Raw genomic sequence first — 27958 nt, 5'->3', positions numbered from 1 at the left:
GCAGTTGCTTAGGTCTTGTGGCACTCCGGCAAACAGTTTTTTTTAAATCTAAACCGTCCCGAGTAATGAGAATTTTGTATCAACTAGATCTTTGTACCTATTTTCTTGAAGTAAGATCATATGTTTACACCTTCCAACACACACTTGAGTGGAATCTTCCATACAGGTATCAAATCATTTCTTTGAAAAGGAGCAGGTATTTCCATCAAGAAGGCCCCAGGGTTGGTATTCATGAGTCTTACCACTGGGCCTTCAGCCTTGTATGTACATCTTTAGCACTGTTGTCTTCAGAGCTCAGAGTATTGCCACTGTTAGTGGATATCGTTGAATTTTTCAGACTCCTGATGAGTTTCAATGATGGAGTATTCAACTCCGGCAGAGGGCTCTTGAATTCCTTAAATGCCCATACTAGGTCCTCACATCCGGGTGAGTTGATTTCAAGCCTCATCCCACAAGGCAAGGTAATGCTTTAATGAGCAGATGAAAATGATCTGCTCACTGTTCTATTACCACATGATCAGAAGTTCCAATACAATAATATATCTTAGTAAAATGCTCCTGGGTAAGACTGGTGGTTTCTCCAGCATTCCTCATTGCTGATTGCAGCAGTTTCCAGTTCTTCAGCAATTTCTATGTTGCCCTCAAGTTGGATAGCAAACCTAGGAATATAGTTTCTATTCTCCCCTGACCTCCTCTGTGGTCAAAGGACCAACACAATATACTGCTATATAGAACACTAAGATGATGAATCCACTCCCACAGCCATTACACTCCTAGGCATTGGTTATTTCGCACGTCATGAATGGAAGGTTAAACTGTGTGACTGGTAGAGGAGATGCCATACAGCGCCTACATTGCCAACAGTGTATACACACAGAAGACCAGTGACCTTCCTTATTGCTAAAAGCTCACTGCACCTCACCAGGTACACAAAAGGTTAGCAGTTCTTCAACCTCGTGAAGGTAAAAGACTGTCCAAATTATCCATGTCCCATCCACTGTAGTAAATCCGTGGTCCAACGTTAGTGCATGTTCCATTCACACAAGACAGCCTCTTTATTTTTAATGGGGAATCTACAGATAAATAACAAGAAGCAGAAAAGGGAAAATGTGGTTTACGGAATACGGGGACATCCTAAACCACAAAAAAAAGATTTTGTAATCCATCCATATGATTAACTGCTTACCAGCACGCATTAGAAAGTGCACCTGTGTTGTCTAAAAAGGAACTTGAGGTTTAGGTGTATCCAAATCATATGAATTAAATACAAAATTGAGAACACATGCATAGTACTGCTCCCCAGATTCAGGCATCTCCAGGCACTGATTGTCAATATATTTATAAACAACACATCTAGTGGGGCCTTTGTTGTTGGGTCAGGTGTGAGTTTTAAGGAGGGTGTCTGCATTTGTTGTGGTGTAGTCCTTGTGGAATCTCGGTGGATACTGAGTTCCAGATTTAAAGATGATGGTATCAATGGCCTACTATCATAAAATGAAGCCACTTTAAATGTTATTCAATGCTTTACCAAGACACATACTGCGGTCTTGAGAGCTTGGGTACAATGGCCAGTCTTTACCAGAATCAGGAGACAACCTCTTTGATCTATAATTGACTTGACCATTTCTGTGGGTCCAGTAGAACAATTAGGCTCTGGACAGTGGTTGATCCTATTTCCGAAGGCGGGTACCCCATTACAATTTAGAGGTGATATCAAGTAATTCAATTTATGAACAAACTGCACTTGCTGATTAGTACAAGCTTCAAATTACCAAGTATGACAAAGAAGTGGCTCCTAAAAACAACCACATTAACAACGGTTGCAGGGAGGCCGGATTATTTAATTTAAAAAGCCTTCAACCAACTGATAGGCTGCCTGATTGATTTTCTGGCTTTGGACACAGATATACTGCAAGGCACACTTTAAATTTTAAATTTCTTGTAGGTCCAGCTCCTCTTAAAGGTTTTTTTTATGGAACACCACAACCAGATTACTCTTCTTGTGTCAATATAAGGACCCCACTCTCAACTTACATAAGGGCATGTGTTTCTTCTGCTTGCACCAAAGTCCCACTAGAAAGGGGAATAAATATACTTCATTGTTGGAACCTGGCCACAATAAAAAAGGAAATCTCCTGGCCACCACTGCTGCTATTGGCTTTTATAAAGACAGAGAGGATCTGGCCTGGCAGTTCGGGCTGGACTGTTCCCATATAGAGCAGGGTCAAGACTGATTTGCATATGGCTGGGTCCAAACTGGGGTGGCAAAGTAAGCAAAAGAACAATGGATTCAACCCAGATCTCTTGACTGGGGATAAATGGTTGAAATGTTTCAGCACTCAGACCATCATCTGGTTATGTTTTCTAGGTTTGCCCTAAGTGGCCAAGGGTATGCTAGACGTGGGTCCCTTGCTCACTGTGGCACTGGATTCAAGCTAGCCTGGCTGATGAGGGGTGATACCCTGAAACTTGTCTTGGGATGCTTGTTTCCGGCCCAAGGAGGACCTTGCCTGGTAGTTCGGGCTCTCTTGACTGGGGGTGAGTGGTTGAAAAGTTTTAGCACTCCATCCATCATCTTGTTGTGTTAGCTTTTACAAGGCAGGATTGGTTCAATTAAGTTGAGTCTGGTCAATGTCAAATAGAAAGAAACCTGCATTGAGTGAAGATTGTGTTTGCCTGTAAGCGTTCTGTTGTACAAATAAGCCCCCATTATGTCTTTTTGCGTTATTTTAGGGCTGGGGATGGAGTCCTGAGACCTAAAATGTCTGCTGCCACATTCCTGTTGATGCAGCGGCATCCAATTGTATCTTGTCTTAAATTCTCCTTTGTCGGCTCGGCAAATTCACCATTGCATGAAATATACAATGTTTCTGTGGCGTAATTTTGCAAAAACTATCTAACGGATTAACACCTTTCTGTGCGTAGATCTAGTTTTCTGCCAAATTTGGTCTAATTCCGTTCAGCGGTTTTCGCTGTATCGCTGTTTGATTTCCCCATGGAAAATTAAATGGAGAAAATGCATTTAGGGACACCCCCCTCCCCCTTCCTAATTATGGTTGCGTTGAAAGACACTTAGACGTCGCCATGAAGCATTGTTGTTCATAAAGTTTAAAGTCATGTATGAATCACTGAGTGTTGTAACTTGGTGTTGAAAGATTCGTTTTAAACAATGAGATGCTCCCGGAAGTTGCCTGAAGGTGTGCCTGCCATGTCCTGTTACCCAGGGAAGTCAGCAGGCTGCAGCAACATAGCACATTCGAAGTAAGGGATATGAAATGGAGCCGGAAGCCTTTGTGTGCCTGGGCCGCCCTTTAAGATGAAGAACAAACACACATTGAGGAAAGGCGCTTAAAAGCGGTGAGACCTCACCTTTACTACAATTCGACTCCTGACACAAAAGTCTCGGAAGTTCGAAAAACAGACTGGAGAAAGAGACCAGGGTCCTCTAATTCTCATTTCTTGTTCCCCACTTGAAGGATACCTGGGCGTTTGGACTTTAAGCTCTGCCTAATCTACACCGTCAATAAAAAATTAAAAAATACGTGCCACGTGTCATCATGTAAAGAATACTTTACGTATGTACTGTCACAGTTGGGGCGCATGCAAATTCACGAGAATGTCAGGATAAACCATTTGCAAACTTCATGGATTGCTCTGACCTTAGAGTTGCACCCGACTGGAACACTGAAAAACATTAAGCATTGTAAAAGGCAATAGTTCTGAATCTTGTATGTATCAAAAATTGAGAAGAGTTGCAGTGTGTCCAACAGCAAAGCAAGCTTTTCTCTCTTACACACACTCTGGCCATACACCTCCTCCCCCTCACCAGTGATGTAAGGCAAAATGATGGTGACCCCTTGGAGAATGCGTGGACTGGGCCTTGACTCTCAAATATGTCACAGATATTCATAGTCCTGGAGCTGAATGGGGGCCCACCTGCACCATGCCCCTGACGCACAGGCACACTTCCACCCCGTACATAGAAAGGAATAATGCAGGTTGCTTCACACACGGCTGTACGTTGTTACAACGCATGCTTTTACCACGCATGCCTTTACAAAGCAGGTTTTTCAATGCAAGTGGTTACAACGACTTGCGTTGGGGGGTGCTGGATAGTGAATAGTTTAATTTACTACTCCAACTCCAGTCCCCGTGGATAGTAGGGAAGGTGTTGGATAGTAAATTAAACTATTACCTATCCTAGAGCGCTCCCCAGTGCAAGTCGTTGTAATGACTTGCGTTGAAAAACCTGCGTTGTAAAGGTACTGCGTGGTAAAAGTTGAGTCGTAAAGGATGTTTCCCTTCACACACATACCAAGAACTGTTTGGGCGGCTGTTGCAGCTTCCCTCAAATGTGCTTAAGAGATACGACAGGCAGCACCACAGCAGCTGAATGGGCAGCAGCAATTCACACAGGATCCCTCAGACACAGGACTAGCAGGACACAGCAGCAATGCAGCGACCAGGTGGAGCATGGCAGCAATGCAAGCTTCGCTCACACACAGTACAGGTACCCAGGTAAGGGGGCACAGAATCAATCACAAGCTTTGGTTGAGGGAACAAAGGGGCGTGGCACAGGCGGAAGGAGGGAATCTCAGGCAGGGGCAGCCCAGGCTGCGGGAGGAGTGTCGTGACAGGAGGAACAAGGCAGAGGTAGAAGGAAAACCAGCAAAAAGGGGATACAGGCAGGGCTGTTCATAGGGGGGATACAAGCAGGGAGGAAATGTGTAACGCAAACAGGAGGTGGAAGCACAGAGATGGTGAGGGGTATGGGAGTCACAGGCAAGAGAGAGACAGGAAAGGCGAGTGGTACGTGGGCGAGTGCCAAGCAGAGGGAGACGCTAGTGCTGGGAGGAGACGACATAGGTAGAAAGGAGTCGAATAAGGCGGAGTTTGTAGATTTGCACTGCCTTGATAGAAATGAATACATTTCCTTCTTTAGCACAGACTTCAAAACAAATCACTCCTGGACAAATAAGAGACTTCAGCCGCAGGGACATAGTGATTTTCCAAGGCACACACAATCTCATTAAGTCTTGAAGCCTTTATTAAAATACTGGTCTCCTTAATCCACAGTCAGTATGTTCTATGACAGAGGTACACATGGCTAAACCATGTGTGCCTCTACTACGCAGCCTAAACAACAAATGCGCATGAACAACGCATGCCTTAAACAAGCATGCCTTGACCACGCATGCCTTTACCACGCAATTTTGTGGTAAAGGCATGACTGGTAAAGGGTTGTCTGGTAAAGATCACACCCGAGGCCACCAGCCCTTAGCCCTAAAAACTACCCCAATCACCCTAGCCCTAAAAACCACCCAACCCCACCCTGAGCCCTAAAACCTACCTTGACCCCCGAGCTCTAAAAACGACCCCAACCCTCACCCTGAGCCCTAAAAAGTACCCAACCCCCCCCCCCCAAGCCCTGAAAAGTACCCCAACCCACTCTGAGCCCTTAAAACTATCCTGATACCCCCCAGCGCTAACACCTACCCCGATCCAGAGCCCTAAAAAGTAGCCTAACCCCCTGAGCCCTAAAAGGAACCCCAACCAACCCTTGAGCCCTAAAAACAACTCCCAACGCTTAAAAACTGCCCCAACCTCCCACAAAACCCAGCCCCTCTTACCAGTCTGGGTCCTCTACCGATCCTTCCTCTTCCGGTGCCCACCCATCCCAGGCAGTTGGTGACAATTGTATGGAAAAACAATCAGTCTGTGTAATTTCTCGCTACTTCAACTCACCAGTACTACTTTATCCCTCTCTTTCTCTATCTCTGCTGCTCCATCCAACTTTATCCTCTCTCTCTCACACTACTTCAATTTTTTCTCCCTACTCGGTCAATGAATTCAATAAATCTCAATCAAATTCACCTTTCTGTATCTCTTTCTCATGGCCTTGCCCCTCTCTGTTTACATCTATATCACCCCCACTCTCCTCTTCAACTCTCTCTCCAAGTCATTCCTATCTCTCTCTCTACTTTTTTCACCTAATCTACCTGTATCTCTCCTCCATCTACTTCAATTTTCACACAAACTCATCTCTATATTTACTTCAACTCCCTATCTCTCTTTCCTTGTCTTTATTACCACTACCTTTCTATCAGCCCATTCTTTACCTCACCAGCCCCAACACCTCTGCATCTCATTTCTCTACTTCATATCTCCCTCGCAAGCTCACCTATCCATTATTCCACTGATGTCTCACCCACCACCTAACCTCTCAATTAACCTCACCATTAATTTAATACCTCACCTATCCACCTCTTCTTTCTCTAGTAGTCCTTAGTTCCCTTTCCTTCAGCTATCTGAATACCTTACTCCTTTCAGACCACCTCTATTTTTCTATGTCTACCTCTTTTTCTCTATCATCAACTCCTCTTCCTCTCTGTGTCTCTCTTTTACACAGAAGCACATCTCTCTCTGGACTTCTCCATTTCAACTCATCTCCTTGACTTCAACCCTCTCTCAACCTCTTTCCTTGTAGTTCCCGCTACCTCACTAAACCTTCCTCTTTTTCTGCCCTTCAACTCTCTTCCTGTATTACACGTCTCTCAACCTTCTCTTTATTGCTCCTTACGCATGTCTCTACCTTTCTCTCTTTCTCACTCTCTTGACCCTACTCATTTTTCTATTCCCCCTCTTCTCATTTTGCTCTCTCGCTGTTTGCTTCTCTTTTTCTCTGCAAGTCTCTCTCTGTCTAACTTTAACCCCCCCTGCCTTTACCTCTCTGCAATTTACCCCTTTTTCTTCATTTCCTCTCTTTCTACCTCACTCTTGGGAGTATTGCACTCCTTTGCCCCTCTCAATTCCGTCCTTCGAATCTCTCTCGCTCTACTGTACTATAAAACCTTACCTACTTCTCTGCCTCTCTTTCTCTACCTACATCTTTCTTCCTATGCGTATCCTTTGTTTTAGCCATCTCATGTTTCTTTATTTACTTTACTTCTCTTATTACCTATGGCACAGTTCTTTCTGCCTCACCTCTATCTCTACCCTCCCCTCCCTCTACTTCACTTCTCTTGCTATACTGTTCTTTTTATGTCTCTGTCTATCTCTTGTATCCTGCCTGCCCATTTCTCTTACTCAGGAGGGTCAAATGTACCTGTTTAGCCAGATGAGTGCAAACATATAAACAGGAGAAGAGGGACTGGGAAGGAGAATGGAAACTAGGAGAAAGTTATTCGCTTTTAACTAATGAAATGTGTATATTTTCAAAGCAGGTTTTTGATGATCATTTCTGCAACAAAAATGCCAGTCATGAAGGGGGATATACTTGTGATTACAAATATTCCGTAACTCCTTTTCATGCTCTATGTACATGTATCTTAATCCAACAGGTCCACTAAACATCTAACAAATCACCTTTATCTTTAGTTTACAGTGAGAGTAACAAGATGGGTAAACACCGACTGCCACATAAAATACTACTGCAAATAGTATTATCAGTGTGCTCGCGGGTGTTGGGTCCTGAGGCGGAAGCCGGGACTGCTGCGTGTGAGAGCGGACTAACTGTTTTAAAAATTGCTGCTTGGAAAGATTTATTTTATTGTGTAACTGTCTACCCTGTATAGCTTTTAAAAGATTACGTTTTAAAAGTTTATTTCTGCCCCACTTACCGATCGCTCACTCTCTGGGCACACACTCTATCTGCTTCGGCACCCGCCCACAAATCTTGCTCGCCTCATTGCAGCCGATTAGGCGCTGCTGAGGTTAGAGTGCAAGACACCATCTTAGGTGAGGAGCAGGCGAGGGGCACAGTGCTCGGCCCCTCCCACCTCTACTGTCATTAAATGAAACCCCCTCCCCGGAAGCGCAGCGGACGAGCGCAGCGGGCGCGTCGACGGCGCGCCGAAGACGCGCCAAAGACAAGCCCGTCTGCGCTCATCCGCGACCGGACGGGACTAGGGGCACACCATACCGCCCGACCCATTCACTACTCCAGGGCCGATCACTTGGAGTGCAATAATAATAAAGCCCACCTATACTTGTTAAAACACACACTCCATCGGCTCTGTAAGTATGGTATTCTGAGTCAGGGCTGTCACCTGACCACCCGTGCAGACAGTCAGGCACCGCCTGATCTACCCCCCCCAGTCGCTTACCATTTTATACTTAAACACCCATTCCCTTGTCAAGCATCAGATGGATATTTTTCTGTTACTAGACACGGAGAAACCTGATATTCTCCTACTGGCAGAAACATGGTTAACTCCTACCTCCGCACCAGACATAATAGCAGCTCTGCCACCGAACTACCATATTATTCAGGCAGACCGTGTCGCTGGGAAAGGAGGAGGTGGAGTCGCGGCAATTATCCACTCTGGTCTGGATGTTACCACTCTTACCTGGTTAACGTTAGCCAACACAGATAACCTAGTACTAAAAATTGGTACTCCTCACATGACTATAGCATGTGTCCTCTTATACAGACCACCCACCTCGATGCCAGTGTTTCCTATGGCCCTAAGTGATCAAGTTGCTAACTTGGCACTTGATCATGCCAGGGTCCTTTTAGTAGGTGATTTTAATTACTGGCACAAAGATCCTTCAGAGGGCCCTCAATCGGCAGAACTGACTGATCTTCTGTCTAATCTAAATTTTAACCAACTAGTGCTCTCCCCCACCCACTGCAAAGGTCACATATTAGACCATGTGTGGTCCAATACCACATGCGTAACCACCCCGATAACCTTGCCATGCCTCTGGTCAGACCACCTTATTCTTAAATTTAAGGTTTGTATCACCCCCATTAGGACCACGGTGCCAGTCGCCGGCAGGTCAGCTAGAAATTGGAATGCAATGGATAAATCCGCTTTTTTACAGTCACTAGCTAATGCCATCCCTTCCTTGGACAACGATATAAACATGGCAGTATCCACTCTCACTGGCTGGCTACAAGTGGCTAGTAATCTCTATGCCCCGTATAACAGAATTAGACTGGCAAGGCGCACGGATGCCAATAGATGGTTCTCCTCTGACCTGAAAAATAGGAAACTGGCCCTTCGGCACCTTGAACGCCTTTGGCGTCGCAAATATGATCCTGAGGAAAAAATTAAATATATCAGGGCGAGAAAGGAATATATGAATGCCATCTCCGCAGCAAAGGCAGAGTACTTTTCTTCTCAAATCCTAGATTCCTCAAACAAATCTAAGGATATTTTTTCAATTTTTAACGAACTGACGAATCTAGAGAATGTCCGCCCTAAAGTAATTCCTACCCAGTGCCTGTGTGATTCACTTAACACCTACTTTAGTGATAAAATCGCAGATATAAAAACCAGCATCCCCCAATCTATGACTCCAATCACAACCGGTATGGCAATTAAGACCAGTACTGCCATCCTTACCAACTTTCAGCCTATAACTCAGGTCCAGCTCCTGGAACTAATGACAAGAGTCAAATCCGGCTCCCCATTGGACATCTGCCCCCCCCGCATCTTAAAAGAGTGCTTCTCTACCTACCCAGCCCCTGCCCTTGCACTTTTAAACGACTCCCTCACCTCGGGCATAGTCCCGTCTGCCTTTAAAGTAGCCACGGTCATACCTCTATTAAAAAAAACAGGGGCTGACCCGGCATGTAAGGCAAATTACCGGCCCATCTCCTTACTGCCTTACTTGGCAAAAGTCCTGGAGGCACACGTGGCGAAAAGCCTCTCTAATTTCCTGGAGGAGTCCTCCTGTTTTGACCCCCATCAGGCTGGATTCCGGCCAGCACACTCAACAGAGGCAGTGGTCACCACAGTGCTGGATACACTTCGAGACTGTGCAGATAGACGCTCCCCCCAGGCCCTGGTGCTCCTAGATTTGTCGGCCGCGTTCGACACGGTCGACCACAACATCTTGATCGACCGTGTCGGACAGGCCGGCATATGGGACACGACGGCATGCTGGCTGAGGTCCTTCTTGGAGGACCGCTCTCAAGCGGTGCGCCTGGGAGACCTAACCGGTGTTAAACAGCCCATCTTATGTGGAGTGCCACAGGGCTCCTCCCTGTCGCCTCACCTTTTTAATATATATATATATACTCCCTCTCATACAAACCCTCAGAGACAAACAGGTAAGAGTCTTCAATTATGCTGACGATTTGCAGCTACTCTTTACCATCGACAACTCTATAAAATCCATTAGCCATTTCCAGTCAACCATGAGGTTTATTAAATCCTGGATGGATCAAAACCAGCTGAAATTAAATCCAGGTAAAACCGAACTGGTACTGACTGGGGATAGCGCCAAGCATTGGGGCCCCCACTACTGGCCGTCAGACCTGGGTCAAGCTCCGCTACCATCACCATCGGCCAAAACGCTTGGAGTCGTCGTGGACAGTGACCTCTCACTAAAAGCACAAGTGAGCCAGGTGGTTTCCAAATGCTTCTTTCAGCTAAAAAAAATTAGGAAGGTCCGGCGACTTTTAACGTCAGAAGCAATCACCCAGGTTGTGATCGCCACTGTTCTGTCCCATCTGGACTACGCAAATGCCATCTACCTGGGTCTTCCAAACTATCTACTCAAGCGTCTCCAGATGGTGTAGAACTATGCCTCTAGGCTGATCTTGAAGCAACCAAAGTGGCATGCAGCCACTCCCCTACTCATCGAACTCCACTGGCTTCCGGTCACGCAACGCTGTGCCTTTAAAGTGGGTTGCATGATTTTTAAGTCGCTGCACGGTAAAAGCCCTAAATTCATCAACCAACTAATCACTAGATACGTTCCAACTCGCAACCTCCGCTCACTCCACCAAGGCCTTCTCCAGACTCTCCCTTTCAAACTGAAACGTGCTGGTGGACGTAGGTTTGCAACACTTGCCCCTTGCTTGTGGAATACCTTTCCTCTGGAGATCCGGTTTTGCCAAGATCTTTTATCTTTTCGGAAAGCGTTGAAGACCTGGCTATTTAGACAAGCATGTTAATTAACTCTCCACCCTTCACCTTGACTTTGTTACTGTTGATCTTAGCGCCAAGAAACTAATCAGTGATAGTGTGCTCAATAAATAATTTAATAACATAACATAACATAACAAATAAAACAAGCATTGTCAAAGCTGGGTCGCAGGAGGTCCTAATTCCGATGGCCCTCAACAAGTGGAGCCGATGGATTGGCCACCAAAAACAGCACCAGTGACAACAGTGGAAGGACATCGCTTACATTTCTCCGCAGTGTGACCCGGTATGTCTTTGAATGAGATGATGATGCTCTGGGATGCCATCCGTAAAGTCAGTAGGTGTGACCTAAAACACAGCACTGTCAAAGAAGTCTGAACAAATCATGAAAGGCAAAATTCACTGCATGCATTTCCTTGACTTGGATTTTGCATCCGCCGTTATGGGCTCACAAAATTAGGACATTTGGAAGGCAGGACTGGGACATAGCCAGCTTTTATAAGATCGCATCATGTTATGTAATCTCCCAATGCACTTCCTGTCCTGTGCCTTCTTGCTACTGTACTTCACTATCCCTTTGTGGAGCATTTCGTAAAATATACTTTTCTTGGAGTCTTTTGCTTAATAACGTGTAAAAAAAAGCAATGTATGTTCTGCCCGTCTTCTTTGGTTTTTGGACTCTGGAATTTTACATCTTTACCCTGGAAAACAACTCTAGTGGTTGTTACGGTCATGCCTTGAAACTTCTTTACAGTGGTGTTCCTCCCCAGGGGTCATGCATGCATGTTAGTGAACCTGTACATTTAACACTGGTTTAACCCCTCTGTCAAACTAAGCACACTTATTTTTGTGTTTTGAAATAGTAAATGTGCATTAGAACACTGGAATGTTCGGAGCTCCATTGATAACAATGGAGTGCCCCGGGTTTTAATGGCCGTTAGAAGCCTGGAGCTTAAACATTCTAAATGTGTTGTTCACAGCTGATGCTGTGAACAAAGGCCTTGTGGAGCCCGAGGGGATTTCTATCCTCTCTGGCTGAGTGAGGCTTTTGTTTATTTGTTAGAAACTTCTGCCCTCTAGTGGCAGAATGTTCTAATAGCCTTATAGTCCTCCAGAGCTGGGCTGTACCAGCCATTAAAGTCCTGCTCCCAACCCTGGAGCAGGCCTTTAATGTACGGTATAGCCTGTTCTGCTATAAGGCTATATTAAATACAGAAATGTGTATTAGCATTGGCTGTGAACTGAACAGTACTTTTGTGTGTGAACCTCTGGCATTTGAATAAATGCTATTTCTTTGTTTTAGTTTCTGCAAGCTGATGGGTTTTTTTGTAAGTAAAACATTCTCACAGCTTCTAATCTTGAATTACTTTAGACAACTCAAAATTTCCATTTGCTTGCTAACTGTTAGCAGTGGCTGCAGCTAAGAGCTTCAGCTTGCATGGTTAACAGGGTGCAAAGTAAATAATAGTTTCACGATGCCCGATGAAAGTGTTGTCTTCAGCTTGGAGTTGCAAGCACAGGTTTGTGAGCAAGTGAGCTCCCACCTGCTCCACAGGAACAATTAGAGAGTGGAGTTATAACAAGCAATGGCAAAGCCAATGGGTCTCACCTTTGATATATGTTTTGCTGTAGTTGTTATCGTAATGCAGTGTAATGGGTTTGAATGTTATTGCCGAGGGTGTGGGTGGGAAACAAAAACAAGCATTAGCCGATGGCAGGAGTTCGACCCACAGACGACTCTCACTGTAACAGGAAGTATAAACAGTCTGATATGGATCTACCATCCAAGAAGCAGTACAATGGGCATGATAAGGAAAAAAGGAGAAGTTGTTATCCTAGTGTAGATTGTTCATGTTAACAAAAGCACAGTGTTGCAATTCAAACATGTAAAGAGGCACCGAAGGGAAAATCCCTAACAAATGCTTCTTGGTCAGTTCCTCTCCGCTCCCTACGCCTCCTCCTTACACACACACACACACACTGAACAAGGATACAGATCATGAAAGCCAGGAAACCCTAAGAAGGGTTTGCAGGGCTGGTCTGTAAGACATTCTTCCATGATTGCATGATTGATCTGCACTTGTAGAGATTATGCCTATCAAGCAAAAATGAAAACACTAAGGGCACTTGAAAAATATGGTGCACTTCTACATGTGTGTTTTCTAAACACTTTATTGCTACTGTTAGCTTCAAGAACATACAGGGGCATTGCTGAGCAATGTTGAAATATCATATGTTACAATTGTTGTGAATTACAAAACCTTGATATCATGAGGAAAGCATATAAAACGTGAAATTCACTTATTGTAGCCCTTTTTGTGTCTTTCAAAATGTTCAGCATGAAGGATCAAGGGTGGCATATCTTCGGATGGTAGTGGGATGGACATCAAGCTTCTACACTGTAACCTCGGAGTAAGAAGAACTAGGTTCAAATCTGGACAAATATTGTGATCTTGGACAAATTATTTTCTGTATTTTTCTCAGGTCACCTATCTGCCACAAGATTGTGAACCTAAAAGCAATTAGTTTCAAGTATACGTTATCCAAGAAAAATGTATAATTTCACATTGAAGCAATATCAGCTTCCTACACCGATCTCCAGTGGTCAGATTCCAGAAGATGGTGGATCAAACTTTCGAAAAAAAAGTAAGTCTGCAAACTGATGCTTCTTAGCACCAAATTTAACAGGTGTTCCAATTACCTAATGTAATTGCACTTTGTTTACCAACCTCGAAAGGATGGAAGAATGAGCTGACCTTGCTGGGATTTAAGCTTGAGACCAGCAGATCCCTCCATGTTTATGAAGCTTTTACTACAAATATAATAAAATAGCATTTTTATTTTGAGAATTATAAATATCACATTGTCAAACTGTTTTTACTTTCTATTTTTAACACCTTTTTCCACAAATTGCCCGGGACTGGGAATCATCAGACCAAGGCATATTTGGCAGACAGTGATAGTAATGGAATATTTCACAAGATGCCACTTCAAAACCTAAGGCTTTTTATGAGAAGTCACCCCTCTAGCAGGCCTTTGCAATCCTGAAGGCAGGGTTCTTGGTTCTAAGTGAGAGGGTGTCCCTGCATGAGCAGGACACCCCTGCAGCCTACGGAGTCCATTCTCCTGGGTTGTCAGTGAAGCAGTCATATACCATATAGAGTGTCACCGTGTAATTACGCGATGACCATCTCGAAACTGTCTGCAACCAATCCTATCATGTTTGGTATCAACCATGTTGGAATCATACACCCACACTATAAACAGTGTGGGAGGTATGATTTCACAAACTGGAAGAGCCCTCTGTTAGGCTCCCCAGGTCCCCGGTACCAGTCTTCCAGACCTGGACAGCACTAAATGGTTGTTGCTGACCAGAACATGATTTTGCCCTCCTGCTGCTGAGCGAGGATCGAGCAGGGGAAGGCAGAACAATAGGCATCCTGTTCCAGTGAGGTGTGACCACCTCCCAGACAGGATTTAGTGTATTGGGGCAGGGTGGGTACGCTTGCAAGCACCACTCAGTCTGTATGTGGGGCACATTTGGTGTCCCCATGCGTAGTCCAGTTCAAGCCAGTCCTGGGAGCCATTGGCTCCCGCTCTGGCACGAAACTGGACAAAGGTCATGGGAGTAACCTCCCCTCTGTCCAGACCCTCCCCTGGGAGTGTCCCCTGAATCTTCCCAACCCTTTCCCCAGGGTACTTAAGGGCTTAACTGGGTGTAGGTCCCTATATTCGTTGTAGGATAAGATTCAGATCATACACCACTTCTACTTCTACCGTCTGGTAACTCTGGACTTCGCAGAACTTCGTTTGGGCCTGACTTCATCTCCCTTCCAGTCTGCTGCATCATAGGCACCTGTGCATCATAAAGGAACCTTCCAAGGCCTATGAAGTATCAAAGACACCTAAAGAAATCTCCCTTGAAGTGAAGGAGTCACTCCCCTGAATTTGCAGCCACTGCAACTAAGTCGATCGGTCTGCAGATCCTGAGCTCCTCCGGACTCTGTGGATCTGCAACACAGGTGTTTTTTTTTCCACAGCTCTGAGGCCTGCCCTCTCACCAAGTTTGTGACAAGTATCCCTCACAGGGGTTGCAATAACCAAACCCCTGTGTACCGAATCCAACTAGCAGTTGGAAAGACTTGTTGGCTTCCTTTTAAGAAGATCTTCAGGCTCCAAGTAGCCCCAGCCTCGATCACCTCCTGTGACCAGAATCTTCAGCCACACTGCATCGTGTACATCGTGGCCTGCATCTTTTGGTGAGTGGCTTGAGGTCTTCTCGCAACTCCAGTGCCTCCGGCCTGTGGGTCTACTTGAGGGTCCCACTTGTTTCTTTTGGGCTCTCCTGATTGCTCGGGCCTGCCCTGACTCCCCTGCCTTTGGTAAGTCCATGGACCTTGATGGTCACAATATTGCTCCTTCTTTGATTCCTGCGTTGCTTGCCTTTTCCAAGGCTTGTTGGTGCTCCCAACGGACAGCGACCCCTCAGCACTAGACATCCTTCATGGGTCAGCTCCTGGTCCTCATCAGCGTTGCCTGGTCCTCACAGCTGCAGAGTCAAGGTCACCGCCATCCATCCTGCAAAACACAACATCGGAGGACATTCATCTTCCAATTCTCCTAGTCACTCCTGAGTGACATAGATTCTGTCCCCTCTGCTTGCAGGTACCTCTCATCAAGAATTCACCTTTGTATTACACCGGATAACTTCTCCTCTTCCAGCAGCAGCACTTTCCTGAAGTCCTCCATTGGAAACGACTACGGTGTCTGACGCCACTTCACACATATACACCCAGCTTCCCTGGTGTAGGTAACGTGGGTACTAGGGTATCCATGGGTGGGGTGGTTCTCCAACCTTCTGTCTTCCACAGGGTTTCTTCGTGTCCACTGGGAAGGGTCCCTAATCTTTAAAAATCTAACTGCGACTGCGACTGGTATGAATAAATAAATGAATGAATAAATGAAGGTGTTTTGTATACCAAGCAGTTGCTCCAAGAAGTGGCTGTGCTAAAGAATGTGAAGTTCAATCATCCTCTGCCACAGCTTTAGCACAGTGAGAAAAGCCATGTCTTGAGCTATTTCATGGTATAACAATTTGGACCCACAGGACAGAGGTTCCAGAGATAGCTGATTCCAAGCCTTAGCTGCCAAAAAAAAGAGATAGAACCGTCCCCTATCTTGACTGTCTAGCCCATGGCACTACTGCCAGGGCAGCCATGGCTGACTAAGGTGTTCTGACAAGGCGATACAATTAAAATCTTGCACAGAGATAGAAGAAAAAGGGCCATATGAACCACAACAAAAGACTTAAAAAGAATCATCTTCTTAATTGGAAGCCAGTGGAGAGATCTAGGAAAACCAGAAACATAAGCCCACCAAGGAAGTTTTCACAATTAGACAAGCTGCAATGTTCTGGACCACTTGCAAACTGCTGATGAAGCCTGCCAGAAGCCCAAGATAAAGAGCATTGGCCTGGTCCAACCTAGAGTGCATGAATCACTGCTTTCCGAGAATGCAGTAGAAGAAGAAAAAGAAACTACTTATAGGCCCGGAGCAACACATTTGTTTGCCATTGGTATTACATTGTGACAGTGTTTTATATTAACAGTATGAACGAGCAAAAGTGGAGAATATACCGAACCATCAGTCAGTGTCATCAGATTAACTCACAACTTAAGAAAATTAAGAGTCATTCAGGTGTGGCAGCAATGACTCTAGAGAATAAATGAGGTACAGCTAGATTCATCAAAGGACCGTTTTGCGAGTCAGTAATAGCGATTATTAAGGAATCGCTATTACAGACTCGCAAAACGGGATTCATGTACAAATCGCAATTTATTTTGGCAATTCCTACAGCTTCCTTATTTGCGATTAGATAATTGCTAATCGCAAATAAGGAATAACTCCCCATTCATTCCTATGGGCCCAAAGGCCCATAGGAATGAATGGGAAGACATATCAATGTGCGAATCGCTATTAGCGATTCGCATTTTGAAATTGCGATTTCAATGGTGCAGGGGTGTCTAAAGGACACCCTGTTGCACCCCTAAAATGACATTGGACGCTGGTGTTACGCACACACATGTCCCAAGGACATGTGTGTGTGTAACATACAACTTAGAAAAATGCACTTAAGTGCATTTTTCTAAGTTTCCGCTATTTACCACGAGGTTTGACTTCGCGGTAAATAGCGGCCCAAAATTCGGAAATCGCATTTTTTTAAATGTATCATGAATTGCATTTAAGGAATCTCAAATAGAGATTCCTTAAATGCAATTGCTCGCAAATTTGCGATTTCTATAATGGCCATTTTTGCATCTGGGATGATGAATCCCAAATGCAAAAATTGCGCTCGCAAAGGGCCAGATTCTCAGAATCTGGCCCTTTGCAAGCCGATTTTCGTTTCATGAATCTGGCCGGTAGTGTAATAAATATTGTGCAACCCATACAAGTTTAGCTTTACTACACAGTTTGTTTCTTAGCAAGGGATAGGGTTCTTTGGGTAAAGGTGAGTGGAGCCTTGGGGATTGGGAGGGGGTAGAGGACGAAAGCACAACAAGATATTTTTGTCTGGGACACTCACATAAACCGATATCCTTCCTGCAATTGGCTCGCAGTCTTTATGAAGTCTAGAGGGATCGTTTTTATTGTAAGCGACGCAGGGTTAAGTCAAGAACTTCTCAGGACAGTTTAGGACACACAAATCATATATATGCATGCTGGGCTGCATGACTCCAAAGTGCCACCAGTACAGTCTGTAGTCGAGCATGGGGTCCTGACTATAGTCAGCCCCTAGAGGGAGGCATAGTTAGACAGTGGACCAGATGCATGGCCAGGCCACAGAACCGCAAAGACTCATCTTGCAGTCTGGCACACACCTTTGTAGACAGGTGTGTAGAGTTGGGAGACATGCGATGTCCCTCCCATTTGTGTGCCATCAACAGGGGGATTGGATGACACCACTCTAAAACATCAGGGCTATGATTTGGCCAGATGCGCGGACGGAAGCTGTTAATAAAAATTCTCCAGGCCCAAGATAGGGCAGGTTAAAACAGACAGCACACTGGAGTGAATTTGGTTTGTTTGTGCACCTGTATGTATGTAGGGAATTTATAGAGCGCTGGAATAACCACAGAAGGGGTATCTCAGTGCTAAAATATATACAGGTCGGGAAGGCACAGATTCCCATAGCTCAAGCCTTGAATAATTCCGTCTTCAGGAGCTTTTTGAAGCGGGCAAGCCTAGGACATTTATGTAAATCCTGAGGCAGAGAATTCCACTGTATTGGTGCCAAATAGGCAACCGTTTTGCCCCCAGATAATTTTTTCTTAAAATGAGGGACCACCAACAACTTTTTGCCGGTGAGACCGGTTCGGGCAGTACACTTTGAACGTATCCGCCATATAACTCGGGCTAGTGCCATATAGAGCTCTGTGAGCAAAGCAACAGAGCTTAAACTTTATTCTCCGGTGGATAGGAAGCTATTGGAGAGATTTCAATAATGGCCTGGGGGAAGTGTGGTGTGGTTTGTTAAGAGCTAGGCGTGCAGCCACTTTCTGGATGATCTGCAGTCTGCTAAGAGAAGATTCGTTCGCAGATGCCAATAAAGTATTGCAATAGTCCAGGCAACCTATAATCAAAACCTGAATTAAGGTTCTGCGTACAGTTAGGGGTAGCCACATGAACACTCTGTGCAGCAGGCTCAAAGTATGATAGCATGTCCCGGCAGTGGTCATAACTTGATCCTTCATTGATACCTGCCATCCAAGCCAAATTCTACACTGGTGGCAAGGAGGCCTGGCCACACTCCTCCTATGCTCGATGCTACCCTCTATTTCCATGGTCCCCTGACACCCGCAGTGGTGCACACGGGGCTGCAAATCTGTGTTGACAGCTCATTCCAGCCGCTGACAGCCTTCTGCATCTGGAGCAAGTGCTAGTGCCTGCACTCGTTCTACCGTGGCATGTCCTCTGCCTACCCAAGCAGCCTCATCGCACCAAGACAAAACAATGGCCCAGCCATACCATATGGCAAAGAGGTGGTAGACAATGGCTGCAATACCTCGCAGGCCTCTCCTCCAATGGTGGCGGCCTGTAAAAGCATACCTCCTGCCAACCCCCACATTCAGATCAGTGGCAACGCCTAACATGTGCAGCTAGGCCTGAAGTGGGTGCATTTGCCAGCTCCTGTCCAGGCATTCAGAGCAACCACAGCCTGAAATGAAATGAATGAAATGAAAGTAGTCTTGTAACGCGCAGACTTAGCCCGTGGGCATCAAGGCGCCTAACAGAAAAAGTTCTGAAAATGTATGTACCAGGAGCCAGCTTATGGGTATGCCTCTGAAAAAAGCCATGTTTTTAATGCCCTCCTAAAGGGACCAATGGCAGGTTGAATTTTTAATTCCAGGGGAAGGGTGTTCCACAGCCTGGGGGCCACAACCGAAAAAGCAAGCCTCATCTGCTTGCTATGGCATGTGTGCTACCAAACCCAGGCCACATCCACCACATGACCACCTGACCTTTGTTAGAATTGAAACGTACAATTGCCATATTACTCGTATTTTACCCAATATTATGTTAGCATTATATAGCTAAATCATTCTATATGCATACTGTATGTATACGCAATCAGTAAATGCAGATGTTGCATTTGTTAAGTTGACATCTGTGCCACCATTTTTAGTTTTTCCAAGATGCCACTTTGTATTATAATCAAAACTGTTACTTGCTCATTTACGAGAAATGGTCCTTCTTAAGTTTCATTTCTCCAGTGCTGAATCTTGCTCATTAACGCATGCCGTTTGTGTTACATAGAGGCTTTCTCCCACCTGTCTAGAGGGGAGGATAGGCCAGATGACCTTGGATAATAGATAACTTGTACCAGGCTGCGGAATGGAAACCTCTGTGTTATATCCCCATTGTATTACAACATCTACCAGTGTTTTTCCTCTGGAGGCGGGCCTTTGGGGACTCCGCAAAATACATAATGTAACCTAATGTTAGAGTCAGTCCCTCGTCAGCCATCATGGGAGGGTGGTCAGATTGGACTCCACTGCAGTGTACTTTGTGAATAAACTAGTTTGCTTGTATTCTCTACTGCGTCATCGACTCTACATTAGTGGAAGGCTAGAGGAGGTCGAGAGTGACCCGGTGGCTCTAATTGGGTCACTTTCTTCACCTTGCCAGCATGCAGTACCACCAAGCCAAGATGGCCACCTGCATGGGCACCTATGCCTAGGCACCAGTGACTGCAATATCAACCCCACCACCACTTTCCGCATGCACATCAGCTACACAGCCCAAATGGCATCCAACCTGGCACTGGAGCATTTTGCAGGTACTGGAACACCACCCACTAAGTGGCCAAATGGAAAGACTGCGTTATATGGCTGGAGAAATAATTTGTTGCCCTTGACATCTCTGATGAGAGGAAAAGATCTCTCCATTTACATTTGGCGGTAGAGGACATCCACAAGATCGCAAAGGGTGTCCCAGAGGCAGGACCCCCCCATATATAGGCGCCCTCAAAGACTCCATTACAGCCTATTACGAACCATTCTTAAATCCTGGCTACGAGCGGCTCCTCCTCTGCCAGGCACGCCAATGTCCAGAGAAGTCCGTCAATGTTTTCTTTGGTCACAGCAAAGAATTGTTCAGGACCCGCACCGTGTCTGATGAAGATGACAAGATCTGGGCGCAAATCATACAGGGTTGTGTCCCGTCCAAGCTCAGAGAGCAGATCCTTCTAACTTCCAACATGCCAGTGAAGTATATGCTTGCAGTGGGTTGACTGAAAGAGCTGGCCAAGACCAGGGCATCACACATGGAAACGGTCTTACAACTGTCTGTAAAACCCGGGACAGTTAATGCAATCCATAAAGATGCCCTAAAAACCCAAGCAGAGCCCTAGCAAGACACCAGCGACCGCACATTCATGTTAGTGGTGCAGAGGTCCATAACTACACCCGTGGAAATGCCAAGCTGCTGGAAAGAGTTGCATCACAAGAACAACACAACTGCCAATACTGGACTTCACTTTCTACTATTTGTACTAACCTTTATGAGTGAAACATACCGGTCCGGTTTTTTGAATTTCCGTCACTTTATTTTATTAAATCATTTTCTTAACAATGAAACCAAGATATCACTCATTTTTTTGTGCAGGTACAAACAAATATGAAACAATACATTTCAATACAACATAATTTAAATGTACATTGAATTTACAAATTGTCAACACATCCGCCAAACACTCTGCCATCTATTCATACCTCATTCATACCTACAAATAAACAACATAAAACATTATTTTGAGCCTAATGTCGAAGAATGGGTTCATCTTCTTCTGTCTAATTTTATGTCTTGTCATATGTTTGTTTTTGCACCTTTGATGATAAACCATTATTGATTTAGAAATGCATAAAAAGGCTTCTTAAAAATTATTTATCAGCTATCTTCCACAAAATTCATATTTAAAAAAATATATATTTTTTATAAAACCAAACAAAAATAATAAATTTTGAATAAAAATACAACTAAGTGGTCAATGATCATTTATATATAGTGGGTTCCTATATCACTATTCATTAATGTTTTATGTGTACTAGTTATAGACCTTTTTCAAACCAAACAACCATTTTAATCACGTTGTTATTTTGCACAGAATCTGTTTTTAACGCTGTCATTTGTAACGCTGCTATCTTGTTGATTTTAAAACTTGAAAGCCACTGTACCTGTTCGGTGTATCCCTAGTCCGTCGCGGCTTGTGCCGATTGAGCTGTGGGGTCTAACACCATCTCCCTAGATGCCTCACTCCCTCGACTCATCAGGGGTAGCGCTCTAGCCTCAGCCCACACTGCTGCGGTCCCGCCCACTGTCATTACTTAACCCACTGCTCAGAGCGGACGCGCGAAGCGGCGCGCCAGCGGTTCGCCAAAGGCAAGCCCGTCTGCGCCCGTCCGCTCCCGGCCGACTCCAGGCGCCAGGTACCCTGCTCTTTTTGCCCGACTCTTGGTGCCGAACATCCTCTGTTCAGTAATTCACTATGGGCATTATACGCTATACTAACTTGGAGCTTCATGCCTTAAACACAGCTAGTATTACCACCATAATGCCTAGTAGGGGTATGGGCGTTAAAACAATGGTGGCAAGACAACCTCTTAGCACACCCGCTCCCCGACCTCAGACTAATCTAGTATGCTTGTATTGTAATGCGAGATCCCTACCGAAGCACGCCTTAGAAATATGGGCGCTCTTGCACTCCAACAACCTTGATGTCTTATTTGTCACGGAGACATGGCTCCAGGAATCCTCCTCGCCCGGCATCGCAATAGCCATTCCCCCCTCCAACAAAATACATAGACTTGACCGTCCTGGTAAAAAGGGAGGTGGAACGGCTATAATATACAAACCTGCTATCAAGCTACACATTAACGACACCTATCTAGAAGCCTGGGGTGAAATGTGTATTGCCTTCATGACCATAGAGAACAAAGAGTCATGGAAGGTGGCGCTCATTTATAGACCCCCCAGGAGCCAAAACCCACTTTGTAGAGAAGTTAGTGGAAGCATAGCGCCTTACGACCTAGCCACAGGGAACTTCCTCTTATTAGGGGACATTAACTATCATTTGGACCAAACTCTCGACCCCCACACTGCAGATTTAATCACCAGCCTCGAGGCCTTACAGCTACGCCTACTTCTCACAGGTCTAACGCATATTGCAGGACATGCACTAGATCTCATCTGCACTAACTCCCCAAAAGTTGAGATTAAGCAGATCGATCCTATTCTTTGGACTGATCATTTTCTCATAAAATTCGACTTTGCCGGCCCACAGGCCAAAACCCGTAATACTTCCCAAATCACACTAAGTAGACCGTGGAACAAGATTACCTTAGACTCCTTTGCTGCGCACTTCTCTCCTCCAGTTATCACTCAGGATACTGACCCTAACACAGCAGCCAAGGAGCTTGAATCCGCAATCGCCTCGGCATTAGATATTATTGCCCCGGCGCGGGCCTCCAAGCCCCCAACTAAAAACGCCCTGGTTTATGTCGGACCTAGAGATAGTTAAACACTCGGTCAGGGTAGTAGAAAGGAAATGGAGACAAACAAAAGATCCAAAAGGCAGGGTACAATACAAGGCAGCCCATAGCACTATATGAAAGGGATTGCCGAGGCTAAAAAAGTCTACCTCAGCAATAGGATAACTCAGGCAGCTAACTCACAGAAAGAGCTGTATAGTATAGTCAAAGAATTCACCAATCCTTCTGCGAACCAACATCCACTCAATGAATCAAAAGAATGGGTGGACTCTGTGGCCAAGTATTTTTATGATAAAATCAATGAGATCCACAAGCTCTTCCCTCAGCAGCCCCCAGTAAGCCAGGCCATAGGCTCACCGAATAACAGCCGCAGGAATCACAGCAATTGCTCTGTTACCTTAAGGGAATTTTCACCTTGCTTAGAAATAGAGGTGGAGGTAACCCTGCGCAAAATGAAGTCAGGAGCCCCTGGAGACCCTGCCTCCCCACAAATTCTAAAAATCTAAAATTGCTCCTGTCCTGATTCCAGCTCTTACAACAACTCTGAATCAATCCCTACTACACTCCTCGGTCCCATCTCTCTGGAAGGAAGCAGTAATAAGACCTATTCTGAAAAAACCCTCGGCTGACCCCAAATCACTACTCAATTATCGACCTATCTCCCTTCTCCCTCTATTTGGAAACATTATGGAGTTCCTAATTAATAAACAACTCATAAGCCACTTGGAATCCAATAAGCTCCTGGACCCATCCCAGTCGGGCTTCAGGGCATCGCACAGCACCGAAACTGCCCTGCTGGAAATTGTTGATAATATAAGAATGACTCTGGACTCCAGCCAATCTGCCATACTGTCCTCCTCGACTTATCTGCGGCCTTCGACACCATCTCACATCGCATTCTTTTAGAGCGCCTTGTTGAGGCTGGTGTTGAACGCTCCGCATTACACTGGATAAAGAGCTATCTGACCAATAGGCGGTCTAAAGTCCAAGTTGGAGCTCATTCCTCCAACTTTCATGACAATGACAAGGGTGTCCCCCAGGGGTCAATATTGAGCCCTACGCTCTTCAATCTTTATGTGTCCCCCCTGGCAAAGATCATTCGTGAGCACGGTTTTGGAACCGTTTCTTACGCAGATGACACCCAAATACTGGTCACAATAAACCACAACCCAGATGAAATTAAATCAAGGTTTAAAGAGTGCATGGTATCTATTCATGACTGGATGACCCAGAACTTTTTAATGATGAATGCAGGTAAGACGGAGGTCATGCTATTTGGAAAAGCCGATAAAATATGGTCAGAGGATTGGTGGCCAATCTCTCTTGGCCCTTGTCCATTGCCCAAACCATCTGTCAGGAATCTTGGGGTAATAATTGATACTAAGCTCTCCATGGCTGACCACATAAATAAAGTAGTGCAAACTGGTTTTGGCCTTATACGCAAGCTGAGGAAAATCTTTAAATGGATACTCCTCTCAGCTCGCATGCCTCTAGTACAAGGACTCATTATCAGCAGGATTGATTATGGAAATGCACTTCTGTCCTCAATAAATATCACTCTCCTGGCCCGCCTACAGGTCCTCCAGAACACCGCTGCAAGACTGGTGCTGGACCTGCCGGCCCGCACCCCATCTCTGCCTTGCCTAAAATCCTTGCATTGGCTCCCTATACAAAAGCGTATCAAGTTCAAATTATGTTGCCTGGTCCATAAATCCATCAATGGACAAGGACCAGCATACTTAGAACGCAAGCTAAAAGCCCACAAACCAGCAAGAATGCTGAGATCCTCAGGCAAATCCCTTCTTACCATCCGAGGGTTCGCACAGCCAGAAATGGTGACAGGGCATTTAGTAAGACAGCCCCTGAAACCTGGAACTCTCTTCCTCTTCAGATAAGGACTGAGTCCGACTACCTCAGGTTTCATAGACTACTAAAGACGTGGCTGTTCTAGCCCTGCCTACCTGTTTGCGGGTCCACAGCTTGGAGTTTTATGCTCTTTTTCTTCTGCAAGCGCTCTGAGACCTTCGGGTGATTTATGCGCTATACAAATGCAAAGTAAATGTAAAAAAAAATTAAAAAAATTCTTACTGAGGCAGCAGGGTAGCAGAGAAGCAGGTCAGCAGAGCAGTCCTTTTTGCAGCAGAGCAGTTCTTTTTCTGATTCATCCACAGGTCCAGAAGTGATCTGTAGAGTGGGTCTGAGTGTCCCCTTTTTATACCTGGTGCCGACTATTAAGTGGGAGAAGCTTCTGCAGTTTCCCCCTACAATGGTGTTGAAATTTCCTGCCACAGTACCCTGGTCCCAGTTGGTCTTGGGCCACAATAGCTAGTAGGAAATCCTTTGTGTGTGAACTGTGCCACTGCCTTTGTTAAAAGTATGGTAGGGGACAGCTCCCCTCACATCCAGTCAAAGATAGCCCATCCTGCCAACGCCCAGACCCTCTATTGTCAAACTGACAGGGAACAATACACAAAGGCCAACTATTGCTTGTCATGTGACCCAGGAACAGGCTGCAGGCGCCAAGTGATTAGGGCACATAAATGACAACTTTCTTATAGTGAGCAAAAAGAAGATGAGTGGTGATACCTCGTAACCGGTCCCAAGATGCATGTTTCCGGTCCAGGGATGACCTGGACTCGCAGTTCGGGCTGGACTGTTTCCATGGCAAGCAGGAAACTGACTGATTTGCATATGCCTAAGTCGAAACTTGGATGCCATGGTGAGCAAAAAAACATTGGATTTAGGCCCAGATTTTTGTACTGGGGTGAATATTTGACATTGTTCAGCATTCTGTCCATCAATTTTTCTTGTTGCATTTGTCACTCTGAGTAAAACGGGCATGCCCAGACGTGGGTCCCATGCTCACCATGCCACTGGAGTCAAGCTACCCTGGCTGATGAGGGATAAGACTACAAACCGGTCCCAGGATGCTTGTTTGAGGTCCAGAGATGACCCGGACTGGCAGTCCGGGCTGGACTTTTCCCATGGGAAGCAGGGTCAAGACTGATTTGCATTTAGCCTGGTTCAACCTGGAATGGCATGGTGAGCATAAAAACAACAGATTTAGGCCCAGATCTCCGTAGTAGGAGTGAATGTTTGACATTGTTCAGCATTCCGTTCAACAATTGTTCTGTTTGCAACTTTCAATAAGTGGCATTTTTAGAATTGTGATCTACAGTCCCACTTTCTCATTAACAAGGATTTTAAATTACACTTCCTCAGACACCAAACATGACCTTCCTACCTACTCTCAATCAAAAGTTATCATGTACTAAATGTCATAAAGTAGCCCAATGTTATCATATGGGAGAGGTAGGCCCCTCAGTAATAAAAAATTAATGTAGGACTTTTTCTCTACCAGGATATATAAAACTTACATGCCTAACTTCAAATTGCAATGCAGCCTGCCCTATGGGGTGTGTATGGCCTTCATTATGGGGTCCTTATGTATTAAAAAGGGAGCTTTAGATTTGCATAGGAGGCATTTTGCCAAGCCAAGTTGGAAGTTTCTAGCTGCTAGCAGGCTGAGACATGTATTATAGGGTGGCTACTTGTGTGGGTGGCAACTTAAGTGGCTCAGGCCCACTAGTAGCATTTAATTTGCAGATCCTGGATAGAGGGTCCCACTTTACTAGGGACTTATAAGTAAATTAAATATCCCAATCGGGTGTAAGCCAATTTGACCACTTTTTAGGAAGTGAGCACAAGCACGTTAACAATGGTTGACAGTGGTAAAGTGCACAGCGTCCTAAGGTCAACAAAACACATTTAGAAAAATAGGAGCGTGAAGCAAAACAAAAAGTTTGGGGGTGACCCTGCTGAGTTGACCTACAGGACCTCTTAGGGCCTTAAAGGAGTCTAACAAGACCATGTTCCAGTAAAAAGCCAGGGGAGACCTTGATGGTCTACCCCGCTAAGGCGCTAGAACATAGACAATGGCCCTCTAGTGCAGAGGCACTGGCCAGTTTTATGCCCTTCTGAACTCATTTGGACCCCTCTTTCTACACTCTCCAGAGCCAGTTGACTGACCCATTGGGAACCGTCCTGCTCATCTGTGGAAGCCATCTGTGAAACACATAACCTTATCTTGCTCATAAATCCATCCCAGTAGGCAGACAGTACCACCATGGCCAAAAAAGTGATGTGGCCTATTCCACTCCTTGAATCTGACCTGTGTCCCCAAACCTACAAAAATTCTGGCCAGAAGTACAGCAACCACAGAGGTCACTAACACCTATCAGTGTCAAAATCCAGGGCCTAGGCTAGCCAGTGCTCTCTGGCTTTTGAGGTTTATCAGAGCAGGAGGCAACAGCCCCTAGTGTTAGGTACCTTTCTTCCACTATCCTTCCCACCAGCCCAGGGTGGTAGCCTGATACTGGCCACTCAGCCCAGGGTCTGTATCCTGAGGCTGAACAGGAGTTAGGAATGTGCCTTCTACGTGGATCTATGTACCCTTTGCTTGGGATGGTGCTCCTGAAAATAGAGCTTCCATGGTTTCCTGGGTTGCCGCCCCTTCCAGCTCACCTGACAGCAGTGATAACTCATTTCCCAATATGCAGTCGATGGGCATCTGTGGACTAACTATGATCCTCCTCTAAATCACCTCTCCACCATTCTCTAGGGATACCAGAGTCATGGTTAGGAAAATGTCCTGCCCTGTGTAATCCTACATACCTGTCCGGTGTACTGCTCTGAGGAAACCAATATTTCCACTACCATGGTCTGGCTGGCCTGGTGTCCCACAGAGCAGTGATACAGATCTCATTCTCTTTCACCTAGTGGAAGTGTTGACTCCCACCCTCAGGGATCACCAGCTCACCCTCTGAGTCCATGTCCCAACTAAGGGAGATTAAGGCATGTTCTACAAAACCCTGAGGCCACATTAGACACCCCTGTAGAGGTCCCACAAGTGGATGGTTTCCTATGGCAGACTGAGCACCTTGTTGGTGCCCTAGCTGGCAACACTCAAAGCAATTGAGTTGGGCATGGGAAGTGCAGAGTTAAAGCCCACCAGATCCCCCCCCCACAACC

Source organism: Lissotriton vulgaris, chromosome 2_2 (assembly GCF_964263255.1).
Source record: "Lissotriton vulgaris chromosome 2_2, aLisVul1.2, whole genome shotgun sequence".
NCBI lineage: Eukaryota > Metazoa > Chordata > Amphibia > Caudata > Salamandridae > Lissotriton > Lissotriton vulgaris.
Note: the sequence above shows the minus strand (reverse complement) of the source record.